Genomic DNA, 13,555 nt, shown 5'->3' with positions numbered 1-13,555 from the left:
TGTGTTTTATTCGTTGAGATTATATATCTCATTAGTTAGTGTTATTTTCAGAGCATGGAGACCAAATTAGTGGGACTAAGGAGGCTTAAAGAATTACTATCTCATTTATTTAGTTTGATTTCAGAACTGTTAGTATTTATTAGAATAAAGGGTCATTTTTGGCTGAATAGATTTGATTGTGTTCTTATTTAGGATTGTTAGTATTTATTCGAGTATTGGATTTGATGATTCAGTTTATACAAAAATGGATTATATTGGTTATTTTAATATGCTTGAAGTGTGATTTGAGACCTTTTTAGCTTTGGAAATTTAATCTTTACCAAATTTATATATGATTTATTATTGTAATGAAAGATGTTACATTATGATAATTGATTCTTACTTAAGACAATTGCATCTTATCATGAAACCTTGCATACATCTTCATGCGGTACTAAGCATAAGATTCATCATGAGAATTCATGATAATTATGGCACAAACGATTAGGTCACATTTCTAAACAAAGAATTGTAAGACTTGTGTCTAAAGGGATTTTGAATGATATAGACTTTACAAACTTTAATGTTTTTATTGACTGTATCAAAGGTAAGCAAACCAAAGCTAAGAAAATAGGTTCCCATCAAATTTATGATGTCTTAGAATTGATACATACAGATATTTGTGGACCATTTATTAAGCTTTCATGGAATGGCCAACAATACTTTATATCATTCATAGAAAACTACTCAATATATTGGTATCTATATTTGATTCATGAAAAAATCAGGGGTCTTGGACATGTTCAAAATATTTAAAGTTGAAGTAGAAAATTAGCTTAACAAAAAAATTAAGAATGTTCGATCTGATTGTGGTGGTGAATAGTACAATAAATATGATGGTTCAGGTGAACAACATCTAGCTCCATTTGCTAATTCCTAAAGGAATAAAGAATCATCCCTCTGTACACAATGCCAGGGCCACCTAGCATGATGGTGTAGCTGAGAGACGAAATCAGACTCTTCAAGATATGGTAAGGAGTATCATAAGTAATTATACCCTACTTGAGTCACTCTAGGGAGAAGCATCAAAGACAACAACCTACATTTTGAATAGAGTGCCAACTAAAGAAACTACTAAAACACCTTATGAGTTTTGGACAGGGCGAAAGCCTAGTCTTAAGCACTTACACATTTGGGGATGTTTGACTGAAGCATGACCTTATAGGCCCAAGGAAAAGAAATTGGACACCAAAACAATTAGTAGTTACTTTAATGGATACTCCGAACACTCTAGGGGCTATAAGTTTTATGATCCCACACTTAAGACTATATTTGAGACGAGAACTACACAATTTTTTCAGGATGTTGAGTTTGGGGGGAAATAAGGTTAGAAACATTACTTTTGAGGAAGAATTGATTTTAATTCGTAAACCTATCCCCTATTGTTACTTCTGACAATGCACAAGTTATAATACATATAGTTGTTCAAGAAGTAAATTTGGAACCTCAACAAAGATAATGTTGAACGAATCCATATGGAACAACCTCAACAACAAGTGCCTTTATGACGATCTATTAGAGAAAGGAAAAATTCAATTCTAGATGATTACATTGTGTTCCTTCAAGAACATGATCTGATAAACTTTCATCAATTCATGAAAAGCACTAACTCTCGAAAATGGATTGAAGCAATGAATGAAGAGTAGAAATCCATACAAGACAATCAAGTTTGGGAACTCGTTTCACTACCTAAAGATATAAAATCCATTGGTCTAAATGGATATTTAAAACCAAACGGGATGCAAATGGTAATGTGGAGAGATATAAGGCTTGTCTTGTGGCAAAGGGATATACTCAAAAGGAAGGGATTGAATTTAAAGAGACTTTCTCTCTAGTTTCTACTAAAGACTCTTTTAGGAAAATCATGGCACTAGTTGCACATTTTGATCTTGAGTTTCATCAGATGGATGCCAAGACAAAATTTCTCAATGGTGACATTGATGAAACAAGTTATACGAGGCAACTTGAATACTTTGAGTTGGGAGACCCAAAAAAGATAGCTTGCAAATTGACTAAATTCATCTATGGACTCAAGCAAGCTTCCCAACAATGGTACCATAAATTTCATCAAGTACTTATCTCATTTAGTTTTGAGGTAAACATTGTTGATAATTGTGTGTATCAAAAGATTAGTGGGAGTAAATTCATATTCCTAGTTTTGTATGTGGATGGCATTCTGCTTGCCACCAATGATATAGGCATATTGAATGAAACCAAGAGATTTCTATCAAATAATTTTGAGATGAAAGGTCTTGGTGAAACCTTTTTTTTATTAGGAATCCAAATACATTGAGATTGCACTTTAGGTATTCTTGGATTATCACAAAGGAATTATATTTAGAAAGTCCTAAAAAGATTTGGCATGCAGAACTGCAAACATGGAAATACGCCTATTACTAAAGGCGACAAATTTAGCCTAAGTTAGTGCTCTAAGAATCACCTTAAAATTAAAGAAATACAAAAGATTCCATATGCATAAACTATTAGGAGTCTTATGTATGCTCAAGTTTTTACACGTCCAGATATTGTGTACATTGTGGGTATGCTAGGAAAATACATGAGTAATCTTGGAATGGATCATTGGGTGGTTGGCAAGTGGGTTATGTGCTATCTGAAAAGAACAAAAGATTACTTGCTAACCAATCATAAATTAGATCAATTGGAGACCACGATATATTCTGATTCTGATTATGCTGAATGTTAAGATAGTAAAAGATTCACTTCAGGCTACATTTTCTTATTGGCAGGAGGAACTATTTCATGGAAAAGTTTCAAACAAACAATCGTGGTTACTTCCACCATAGAGGCATAATTTATAGCATGTTTTGAGGCATCCAATCATGGAATATGGTGGCAAAATTTTGCCACTAGGCTGTGCATATTGGGAAACATAGAAAGACCACTAAAGTTAGATTGTGACAATAAATTAGTAGTTCTATATTCCAATAATAACAAAAGTTCATCTAAGTCAAAACACATTAAAATCAAGTTCCTAGTTGTGAAAGAAAGAGCGCAGAGAGGAAAAATATCCACTGAACGTGTATCAACCCACCTCGTCACTACGATATCACTAACTATAAAATGTGACATTTCAATTTGAAGTTAAAGCTCCATTAATTTGATTATGAAAATGATAGTAAATTTTTTGCAATATACATCCAACAAACAATGCATAAACACATGAATAAATAAATAAATACATACATACATGCATATATATATATATTAAACCACTATACATCATTCAAATGTCAGAACATAATTCAGTTTTTACATATATCTAAACTTGGGATATACATGCCCAATAAAAAAGAGTCAAGGAACCAACTAAGGAAGAGTTGATAACAAAACACAATTTTCCCCCAAAATAAATTCCAACGTTATCACATTGGCTTGGCGACTCTAAAAAAGACTTCCCTCCAAGTCACCTATTGCTGCTCATCTGCTCCCATGAAAGAAAGTTCGAGATCATCACATGCACCAATCACACGGTACAAAAATTACAAGGGTGAGTTTATCATAACAGATCGACAAACACCAAATGACAATGATTAACAAGAAAAAATTAACAATAAACACAATTATTCTCAATAACCCATCGGTTCAATGTACACTTAACAAACTAGTCATCAACTTTTCCATAATTCAAATCAATTATGCTCACAATGATGCATGTACCTGACTCAACTCTAAAATGAAATGGGGTACCATTTATCAGGAAATAGCCTAAGCGTGTCCACATGACACTCTCACTTAGGAAAAGTAGGCAACAAGTGTCAAGGTCACCCTGTTATGCACAGGCAACTCCCACACCCCCCATGGTGATCAACACAAGTCTCAAGTAAGTTCCAAACCGAGTGGCATGCCCCGAAGTACAAGTATTTTTCCTCATGAAAAACTACGAGTACTAACTGACAAAGTTTATACTATTTCCATGCAATATGAAGTATGAAACATGAGCATCATCAATGCACTGACCATGGATAGTTAAAGATTCTAAGCCATCCCCTTCTTTCTATAGGGATGTTTAAAACTCTTTAAACACTTTATTTTTCCCTCGAGGGATATCCAACATGGTCACTGCACCCCCCATGTACATACACAACATACATCATCACAATGACATCATCTCATATCATCTTAATATCATTGTCAAGATCAATATCATCTCATCTCAACATCATCATCAACATCACAAGCAATCACATTCCAGATACATACATATAAATTCATGCATGGGATTCACATTCCCTAGGTCTTCTGGCAGCATAAACTTCATACAACAAGAATCCATAATATCACGAGACTGATATTTTAAGGAAAATTCTAAATTAAAAGAAGTGTTAAAATATCTAATAATGGTACCCAAGTCATAAGAGATGCAAAGATAGGCTCAAACTAACTAGGAGAAGGCTTAGAAATCACGGTTACCTCGAAGAAACCATGAAGGGAGGATTGGAGGTTTCGTTCTCTACCGAATCCTCGAAATGAGTTTTGAAGATTCCACTCTGATTAAAATTTTCTTCTCCATGTGGTGGTCCAACGACAAGCAAAGGCAGCTCGTGGCGATCACTGGTGGTAAGTGGTGGTGGAGGTAGAGGATGGGGTTGTTGGGGGAGGGTTCAAGGGAAGAGATGTAGGTAAAAATGGTTGTTTTATGTTGCTAGACGTATTTGTAGACCGTAAGACTCGCCCAGGTGAAATTTGACTCGCTTGGGCAAGCTGATCCAACTCAAATTTGCCTAGGCGAAATTTGTCTTGCCGAGGCGAATTCTGCACCAACAAATTTTACTTCTTTGGTGAAAATATCATATCTCATACTCCATATGTTATATGACAAATGCCAGCGGTCAAAAAATGAAGAATTAGGTTGCAAGAATATAGTCAAAATATGAAGGTGATCCAATAGTTAACGAATCTAGGATCGCGGTTTTAGTAGAAAAAATTTAGGTAAAACTTGAAATCTTATAATTTCAACCTAAGTCAATAAAAGTCCACATAACTCAACATCCACATCAAGCAAATCACACATGGCTAATTCACACAATACCTTAACTCATCCAAATTAATCAAGTAATCAAATAACACAAGAAAAACATCAAACATCTATTTTCAGTTATTGAAATTTCAGGGCGTTACAACTCTCCTATCCTTTTTAGAAATTTCGTCCCCAAAATTTACCTGACTGAAACAAGGCTAGATAGGCTTCTGCATGTGACTTTCTAATTCCTACGTTGCTTCTTCTCCTGATGCACCTCCCCAGATTACCTTAACCAACAAAATCTCTTTCCCTCTTAAGTGCTTTGTTCGCATATCCTTGATCCTCAAGGGCAATGTTTCATGTGCCAAATTCTCCTTTACTTGAACAACATCTAAATTGACCATGTGAGAAGGATCATTAATATATTTATGGATTTGAGAAACATGAAAGACATTGTGAAGGCTAGTAAGAGATGGGGGTAATGCAATTTGATATGCCACAAAATCAACTTTTTTGAGAATTTGGAAAGGACCGATAAAATGAGGTGTGAGTTTTCAGGATTTCAAAGCTCGACCAACCCCAGTCTATGGGGTGACTCTTAAGAATACATGATCACCAACCTCGAATTCTAGGTCTTTCCTCCTCTTGTCGTGATAACTCTTCCGCCTACTATGAGCAATCCTCATCCTCTTTTGGATCAACTTGACCTTCTCAATGGTTTGTTGTACCACTTTAGGTCCTAAGGTGAGGTTCTCTCTGGGTTCTAGCCTGCTCAGGGGTGTCCTACACCTTCTAGCATACAAAGCTTCATAGGGAACCATGCCAATGGTAGAATGAAAACTATTGTTATAGGTGAACTCTATCAACGACAGAAAATACTCCCAATTCCCCTTTTGTTCTAATACACATGCTCTTAAAAGGTCCTCCAACGACTGAATGGTCCATTCAATTTGGCCATCAGTCTGAGGGTGGTAGGGTGAACTTAGCCTAAGCTTGGTTCCTAACGCTTTGTTCAAACTCTCCTATAACCTAGAGGTGAATCTAGGATCTCTATCAGACACTATGGTAGACGACACATCATGTAATCTGACAATCTCACTAATGTATAAGGAGGTCAACTTCTCTAAGGAAAACCTAATATTGATGGGGATAAAGTGTGCAGATTTAGTGAATCTGTCAACAATAACCCAAATAGAATCAAAACCTTTAGGGGTCCTAGGTAGTCCTACAACGAAATCCATGGAGATATTGTTCCACTTCTACAGGGGTATCTCTAAGGGTTGTAACTTACCTAAAGGTCTCTGATGTTCTATCTTAGCCTTCTAGTAGACTAAACACGCATACATAAACTTATTAACCTCTGTCTTCATGTTGGGCCACCAAAACATTATCTTCAGATCCTGATACATCTTGGTAGCACCAGGGTGGATGCTTAGGTTGCTCCTATGACCTTCCTCTAAGATCATCTTTCTAAGTTCGGGCACATTGGGAACACAAATCCTATCTTGAAGTCTCAAGACTCCATTCGATCCAATATTAAAACTACTATCTCTCCCTGAATCTATAGCTTCTAACTGAGTCCTTAGAAAAGGATCAGTCTTCTAGACCTATTTGATATTTCCAAGTAACTCACTGGTGATCCTCAAAACTCCCAATCTCACACTATTTGGGGTAACCTCACACGCAAGGCTAAGGTCCCTAAATTGTTCTAGGAGATCTAGCTCTCTAACCATCAAGGAAGATATATGTAGGGATTTCCTACTCAAGGTGTCAGCCACTACATTGGCTTTGCCAGGATGATAGCTAAGCTCAAAATCATAGTCCTTAAGAAACTCTAACCATCTCTTCTGACGCATGTTGAGCTCTTTCTGACTAAACAAATACTTAAGACTTTTATGATCGCTAAACACTTTAAACTTGGAGTTGAACATGTAATGCCTCCACATTTTAAGAGCAGAATATACAGCAGCTAACTCCAGATCATGGGTAGGATAATTCATCTCATGAGCCTTGAGTTGTCTAGAACCGTAGGCCACTACCTAACCATTTTGCATCAACACTCCTCCTAAACCCATCTTTGATGTATTACAATACACCTGAAAGGGTTCTCTTGGGTTAGGCAAAACTAACACAAGAGTGGTTGTCAACTTTTCCTTAAGGGTTTGGAAACTATGCTCAGACTGGGCATCCCACACAAAAGCTTGAGCTTTATGAGTTAGCTTAATCAAAGGCAAGGCTAACTTTGAGAAGCCTCCTATGAATCTTTAGTAATATCCCGTTAAACCCAAAAAGCTCCTAATCTCAAACATAGACTTAGGACTCTCCCACTTAAGAACAACTTCTATCTTAGAAAGATCTAACGCTATACCACCTTGGGATATCACATGTCCTAGGAAACTAACTTTATCTAACCAGAACTCACACTTGGACAACCCAGCACAAAGCTGTCGGTTCCTAAGGGTTTGCAACACAATCCTCAAGTGCTCTTCATGCTCCTCTCTAGTCTTGGAGTATACCAAAATATCATCTATGAATACTACCACAAAACTATCAATATAGGGGTGAAAGATCCTATTCATGTAATCCATATACACACCAGGGGCATTAGTCACACCAAAGGGCATGAGATGATACTCATAGTGAACATAACGGGTCCCAAAAGCAGTCTTTGAAATATCCTTAGACTTCATTCGAATCTGATGGTAACCTGATATAAGGTCTATCTTGCTAAACACACAAGCCCTAACCAACTGGTCCATATGGTCATCTATTTTAGGCAAATGGTACTTATTCTTCATCGTCACTTTATTCAACTGGTGGTATTCTACACACAACCTCATGATCCCATCTTTCTTCTTAACTAACAACACTGGTACTTAAATCTTTAAAAGAGTAAATAGTATATATGTATTGATAGTGTATTTTTTTAACATTATTCTCCAAATTACAATTTGATATGTATATTATATGATAAGTTTGATAACTTTTACCTTAATTATTTTAAGAGTCATGTCGATTATTATTCCTAATTGAATTTTGTTTTGTTTACATTCTACAGAAATTAAATAAATTTTTAATAGATTTATGTGGTTCTTGTAATAACTAACATAAAAGAATAAAAAAATTACTGTTTATTTTGTTCCCCACTCCGAATCACCTAATTTAAGAGCATGGAAAGTTAGTTCTACAGTCGTGCAAAAGGTCCCCTCCTAACTAACTTACTGTATCACCCAAAAATGTTTCACACGAAGATCTTATCCCCAAAATGATCCTATTCATTCCACTAGTACGTATTATTTTGTATCGCAGCTTCCAAACATAGCTTATTAAGAGTATCAATTAGAGTGATAATTAACCATAATTTATAGTACTTGAATAAAAGGATAGAGGAATTAGAAGAAATGCTAGAATATACATGAACTTTGCACTGAAGTTTGTGCAGCGTTGATAATTATGGCCCAGTCTTTTTTCTGCACTTTAAGATATGAATAAATGAGGAAGGCAAGGCTCCTTGTATTGGTTGCTTATTTTGAGGGGAGATTAATATATTTATTACCAGAGATGACATAATATTTAGAAATATTTCTAACTTATTTATGTATCAGGATTGGTTAAGACTATAGACATGTGATGATAGATGGTTAGACAATGAGAAAATTTTTATAATTTCAAAATTGAATTTTTTTATAAGATAACGAAAGAGAAATTTACCCCAAATACCTAACAAGAGTGACATGAATAAAATTTTTTCATGGTAAAAAATGTTATAGGAATTTGTTTAAACGTAAAGCACAAACTTACCACAACACATTTTTTCCAACTATAGAAATGGTCTCTACAGGGTATTGTCCCCACAGGATCTCTACTCCAAGGAGAATTGCATCACTTCCTGATCAAAAAGAAAGTGGAAAACAAAATTAGACATGAAAGGTGCAAGGCATACTTGTGCATAATGTGACAAACACAATGAACTAAAGGAATATTAATGATAACAGAATCATGCACATGTATTAAATGCTAGACTGTATACAATTCTGTATTGCAATCATTATCAAAATAAATCAAACTGGATTCACCAAATATAACAAAAAAGGAAGTTACCATCCAACACTGCTTGGCAACATCTGTTGCTTCAGCACGAGTAGGTCTTAGATTATCAGTCATAGAGTCTACAACACGTGTAACAACAACTGGCTTTCCAACCATGTTACACTTGTAAATAGCAGCCTTTTGGAATAAGAAAACTTGTCAAATCCATAAATAATATAAGGAAGATTGTAGTATAGTTTTATACTAGACATAATTCTTCCTTCATGCTGAAGAATACATCTAAACAAAATGGAAATATCTCATATATATAACATTGGATTTTTCTGTCTTGAAGTAAATGTTGACCTTCTCAGATGGGAGTTCTATCCCTAAATTTCCACGAGCGAGGATGATGCTATCTGCTTCTCTCAATATTTCATCAAAATGCTGCAGTCCCTATAATAATTTTACTGAAGAAAGACATATTTAAGAATCACGATTAAGCACACTACAACCTTGCAATTTTTTGTCATAGAAGCAGAGAGTTCATTATTCAAAAGATCATGAAGTTTCTTACTTACCTCTGTATTTTCAATCTTTGCATAAATATGTGTCTGCTTACGGTCACCCAATTTAGAAAGAAATTCACGCGCCTGCAAAATGAAAAATGTTGCCATTTTTTTTATTTTTCAATGCTAAGGAAAACTAAGAAAATTCAGAAGTTGGAAATAAAATCAGGAAGAATATTGGAGAAAAGGGAAAGACATGTGATAAAAGAGATAAGATAAAATTTATTAGGAATATTCCTTACATGACGAATATCTTCAACGTGTCGGGTATATAATGAAAGGAAGTCAATATTGTTTCGAACACCCCATGTGCTTATTACCTAAGTTAATGAGTAAAATGAAAAGAGGGACATTTTGATTTACAAAATTACAAGATAATAACAAGGTACTTGCCATTCATGACTTAAAATTTGGAAACTCTAACCAGTTATAACAAAATTCAATACTTTCAGCCATTAATCAACTCAAGCTATAATTTCAATAACAAAATACAATTCTACTCTCCCCATGAATATAGATAAAAATTGAAGCTTTCATTCCCAAACAAAAAGTATATTTGGCAACTTGATCACATTATGTCAGTCTCACTACTTTTCGCTCAAGGTTCTTGTTAGTTACCTCCTTATCTTTATCAGCAAGAGTAGGAAGATCGATGCAAATCTAAGAGACATGTACAGTAAACAATGATCCAGACAATGTAGCAGTCATTTTTACCAGACAGGTGACATCCTCACCTTTCTCCTCACTGACCTGCATTGTGAAGCAAAAACTACTAGAGTGACAATAATAAAACAGAATAATTCTGACTTTGCACTGGCAACATTATTCTTTTTGCACTCTGCTTCATATAATGCTCCTAGCTACAAAGCTAACTGCACAAAAGCAGCATACATGTGGCAAGTCTAATATTTGATGCAGAACAAACCTTCAAATATACAGAACTAAAATAGACTAAGAACAAATAAAGATAGAAGAATGAAAAAAGAGGTAAAGCGGGAAAAGAGGAAAATGGAAACAATATATGGCAATGCCTGCTAGAAATGATAAACCATCAAAAACTTGAATCTAAATTACATATTCTGTATATGTAATTTTGATGAAGAACAAATTAAGACATTGGTATAGTATCGGTATGGCTTGGACTTGCTACTAGTACTTGAACTAATTATTAGCATCACAATCTCAGTTGCGATCGGAATCGTGGAAACTAGTATACTATAAATAGAAGTATTAAGTTAGGGAATTGTATTGCACTGTAAATTGTAATAATCATATACCGAGTATCTTATTGACCTGCAATTGTGACGCATAGTAATCTACTTAAGGGTAACTTATTTCAGTGAGCATCTCTGACTGTCCAAATTTGGTAGTATAATAACTGGCCTATAACTGAATTACATAGCCTAAGAAGATCAAAAGAAAGGTATTCCAATAACTTACACAACCGAATTTATTAAAATAATCACTTAATCTGAATAAAATATGTTTACATGCATTAAGATTGTATTAGTCAATCCAAGATTGCATTACCTCTAGCCATACGGAAGCTGTTTCACTTCTAGTAAATAGGTATTTTCCGATAAAAATAGTATCACCCTTCTTCACAGCCTGCATAATTTTTTCTGATAAACAAGAATCCGTTCTATTAGAACATCTAAAAAGTTTTTTTTATATGATTTTTAGTAAAATCAGAAAATATTAAGCATGAACAACACATCTGGAAACATCCTCGAAAGTTTTAAGTAAATGAATGTTACTAACAGGTAGGAATAATAAGATTTCTGTTTTATCACAGAATTTTGTACACCCTGCTTCGATTAAGAACAGAAAAATAGCTTCAAATTTTCACGTGAACAGTGAAAATAAGGCGAAATCACTCACAACAGCAACAGATTTGTTGTTAGGATGCTCCTTCTTAAACTGCTTCTCTGAACTCGAACATAAAAAAACAATCACAAAAACTTCAATCGCCAGAACACAAAAAAAAATCAAAATGAAATGAAAACAGATTCGGTATCAAAAACAAGAGAAAATCCATTACATGAAAACGAAGAAATCACAAAAAAAAAAAAAGTTAAACGACAACCAAAAGACAAAAACGCAAAACACAGAACGGCGAATGACAGATCGGAAAAAACAGATCTAAAAAGTATATTCATTTGTGGAGAAGAGGATGAAGGGATGAGGAACAAAGAGGATGCAGCGGAATGTAGGTTTTATGGAGAAGATGGCAGCACGGGTCAGCTACGAATTTAAAAGGTAATGTGGTGGCAATTTTGTAATTAGAGGGAACGAAAACTATGGCGGTTTTACATAATTGTCTTGGATAACACAATTCAAGATAGCTTAAGAATTACTTTGATTCACAGATCAAGCCACAACTTAATTTCTTCATAGGCATCATATAGGAAACTTAGAAAAACAAGAAAATTTCAACAACAAGACTATCTAGGAATTGATTTAGAACATGTTATGAACTAAATAACATCCATGAATTAGACCCAAAATTCAAATGATAGGCTAAAAATTGTAAGAATTCATGAACAAATGTATATAGAATTCAATCAACAAAATTAAAATTCAGCATAAACTTAGAACATAATGTGATAATTATTATGACTAAACATGACTCTAAGACAACATGAATGAAGTGATTTACACTTAAATTTTTGTGTTTTCTTTTCTAATCAATATTTTGCAAGAAAAATGAAATCTAAAGGTTCAGCACAAGAATATTATGACTGAAAAATGATAGAACCTAAAATCAACACAAAAACATGATTCAAGAGTAGATCTATAAAATTTGAACCACAGAAATGCAAGAACAAGTGTAGATCTAATATTTAATCAGTTTATTTTTTTGAATATACTCTAAACAGCACCAAACCATAAGACAATGGAGGAGATACATGGAGAAGACGATGAAGAATGAGGAATTAAATTGAATTGACTGAACAAAAGATAGAGAAACAAAAGAACATCACCTAGATGAAGATGCTTTGATATCACATAATGCAGCTCCATGTAGAGCTTGTAGGCCTTGGATCTTCTTCATCAATGGACTCCTTTGCTTCTCGAAGATCAATGGCAGTGGAATGGAGAAGGAGGAAAGGTGATTTGAGATGCCACTTCTAGGAGAAGATGAGTCAAGAACAAGCTCACCACCAAAGGAAGCCATGGATAAGAGCTTGAACGTAGGAGAAGATGAGTGGAGGTAGAGGGAGAGAAGGTAACAAAATTTTGAGAGAGAGAAAAAGGAGAATGAGGTCTAAACTTTGAAGTCTAATTTCTCAAATGATCAAAGTTGCAAATGAACACACAAGACCTCTATTTATAGCCTAAGTGTCACACAAAATTGGAGGGAAATTTGATTTTCTATTAAAATTTCACTTGAATTTGAATTTAAATTTGTGAAGCCAAATTTGGAGCCAATATTTCACTAATTATTATTAGTGAATTGCAGCAATGGTTCAACCCACTAATCCAAGATTCTCCACTACGTGTAGTTAGGTGTCATGGGGCATGTAAAGCATGAAGGACATACACAAAGTGTGACTATATGATGTGGCAATGAGGTGTAGCAAGCAAATGCTCACCTCCCCCTCAGGCTGGTTTGAAATTTAATTGGATTAGGCTTCTCCCAATTCAATTAAATTTTCAAATAGTGCACTTAATGCATGTGAAATTAGAAAACAACCCGTAATACAAAAACTAGTCTAGGTGCCCTAAAATACAAGGGTTGAAAAATCCTACATTACTAGGATACCCTAAACTTATGGGGTACCCTCCCTACACTATGGAGCTCTAAACACAAGGCTCAAAAAATGAAACCCTAATCTAATAAGTACAAAGATAAGCGGGCTCATACTTAGCCCATGGGCTCAAAATCTATCTTAAGGCTCATAAGAACCCTAGGGCCTTCTCCTGCATCTCTGGC

At 34.7% G+C, this 13,555-nt stretch overlaps 1 long non-coding RNA gene across 9 annotated transcripts; it reads right to left on the bottom strand.

The window, feature by feature from the left end:
- Positions 1–3,240: 3,240 nt before the first annotated feature.
- On the bottom strand, positions 3,241–11,867 carry LOC102663861 (uncharacterized). Of its 9 annotated transcripts, none has more exons than XR_003267004.2 (10): positions 11,149–11,866; positions 10,237–10,368; positions 9,861–9,938; positions 9,631–9,702; positions 9,416–9,519; positions 9,122–9,247; positions 8,822–8,909; positions 5,221–5,411; positions 4,471–4,812; positions 3,241–3,481 (listed from the first exon to the last, which is right to left on the bottom strand). It is a non-coding gene; the product is annotated as an uncharacterized lncRNA (long non-coding RNA). The 9 variants fall into 9 exon arrangements; XR_414283.4 differs by having other exon boundaries at positions 9,122–9,519; positions 11,149–11,240; positions 11,380–11,866; XR_005891386.1 differs by lacking the exon at positions 9,122–9,247 and having other exon boundaries at positions 11,149–11,240; positions 11,500–11,865.
- Positions 11,868–13,555: the final 1,688 nt, after the last annotated feature.

The sequence above is a fragment of the Glycine max genome, chromosome 5 (assembly GCF_000004515.6).
Source record: "Glycine max cultivar Williams 82 chromosome 5, Glycine_max_v4.0, whole genome shotgun sequence".
NCBI classification, from domain to species: Eukaryota; Viridiplantae; Streptophyta; class Magnoliopsida; order Fabales; family Fabaceae; genus Glycine; species Glycine max.
Note: the sequence above shows the minus strand (reverse complement) of the source record. Positions and strands in the feature narration are given on the sequence as shown.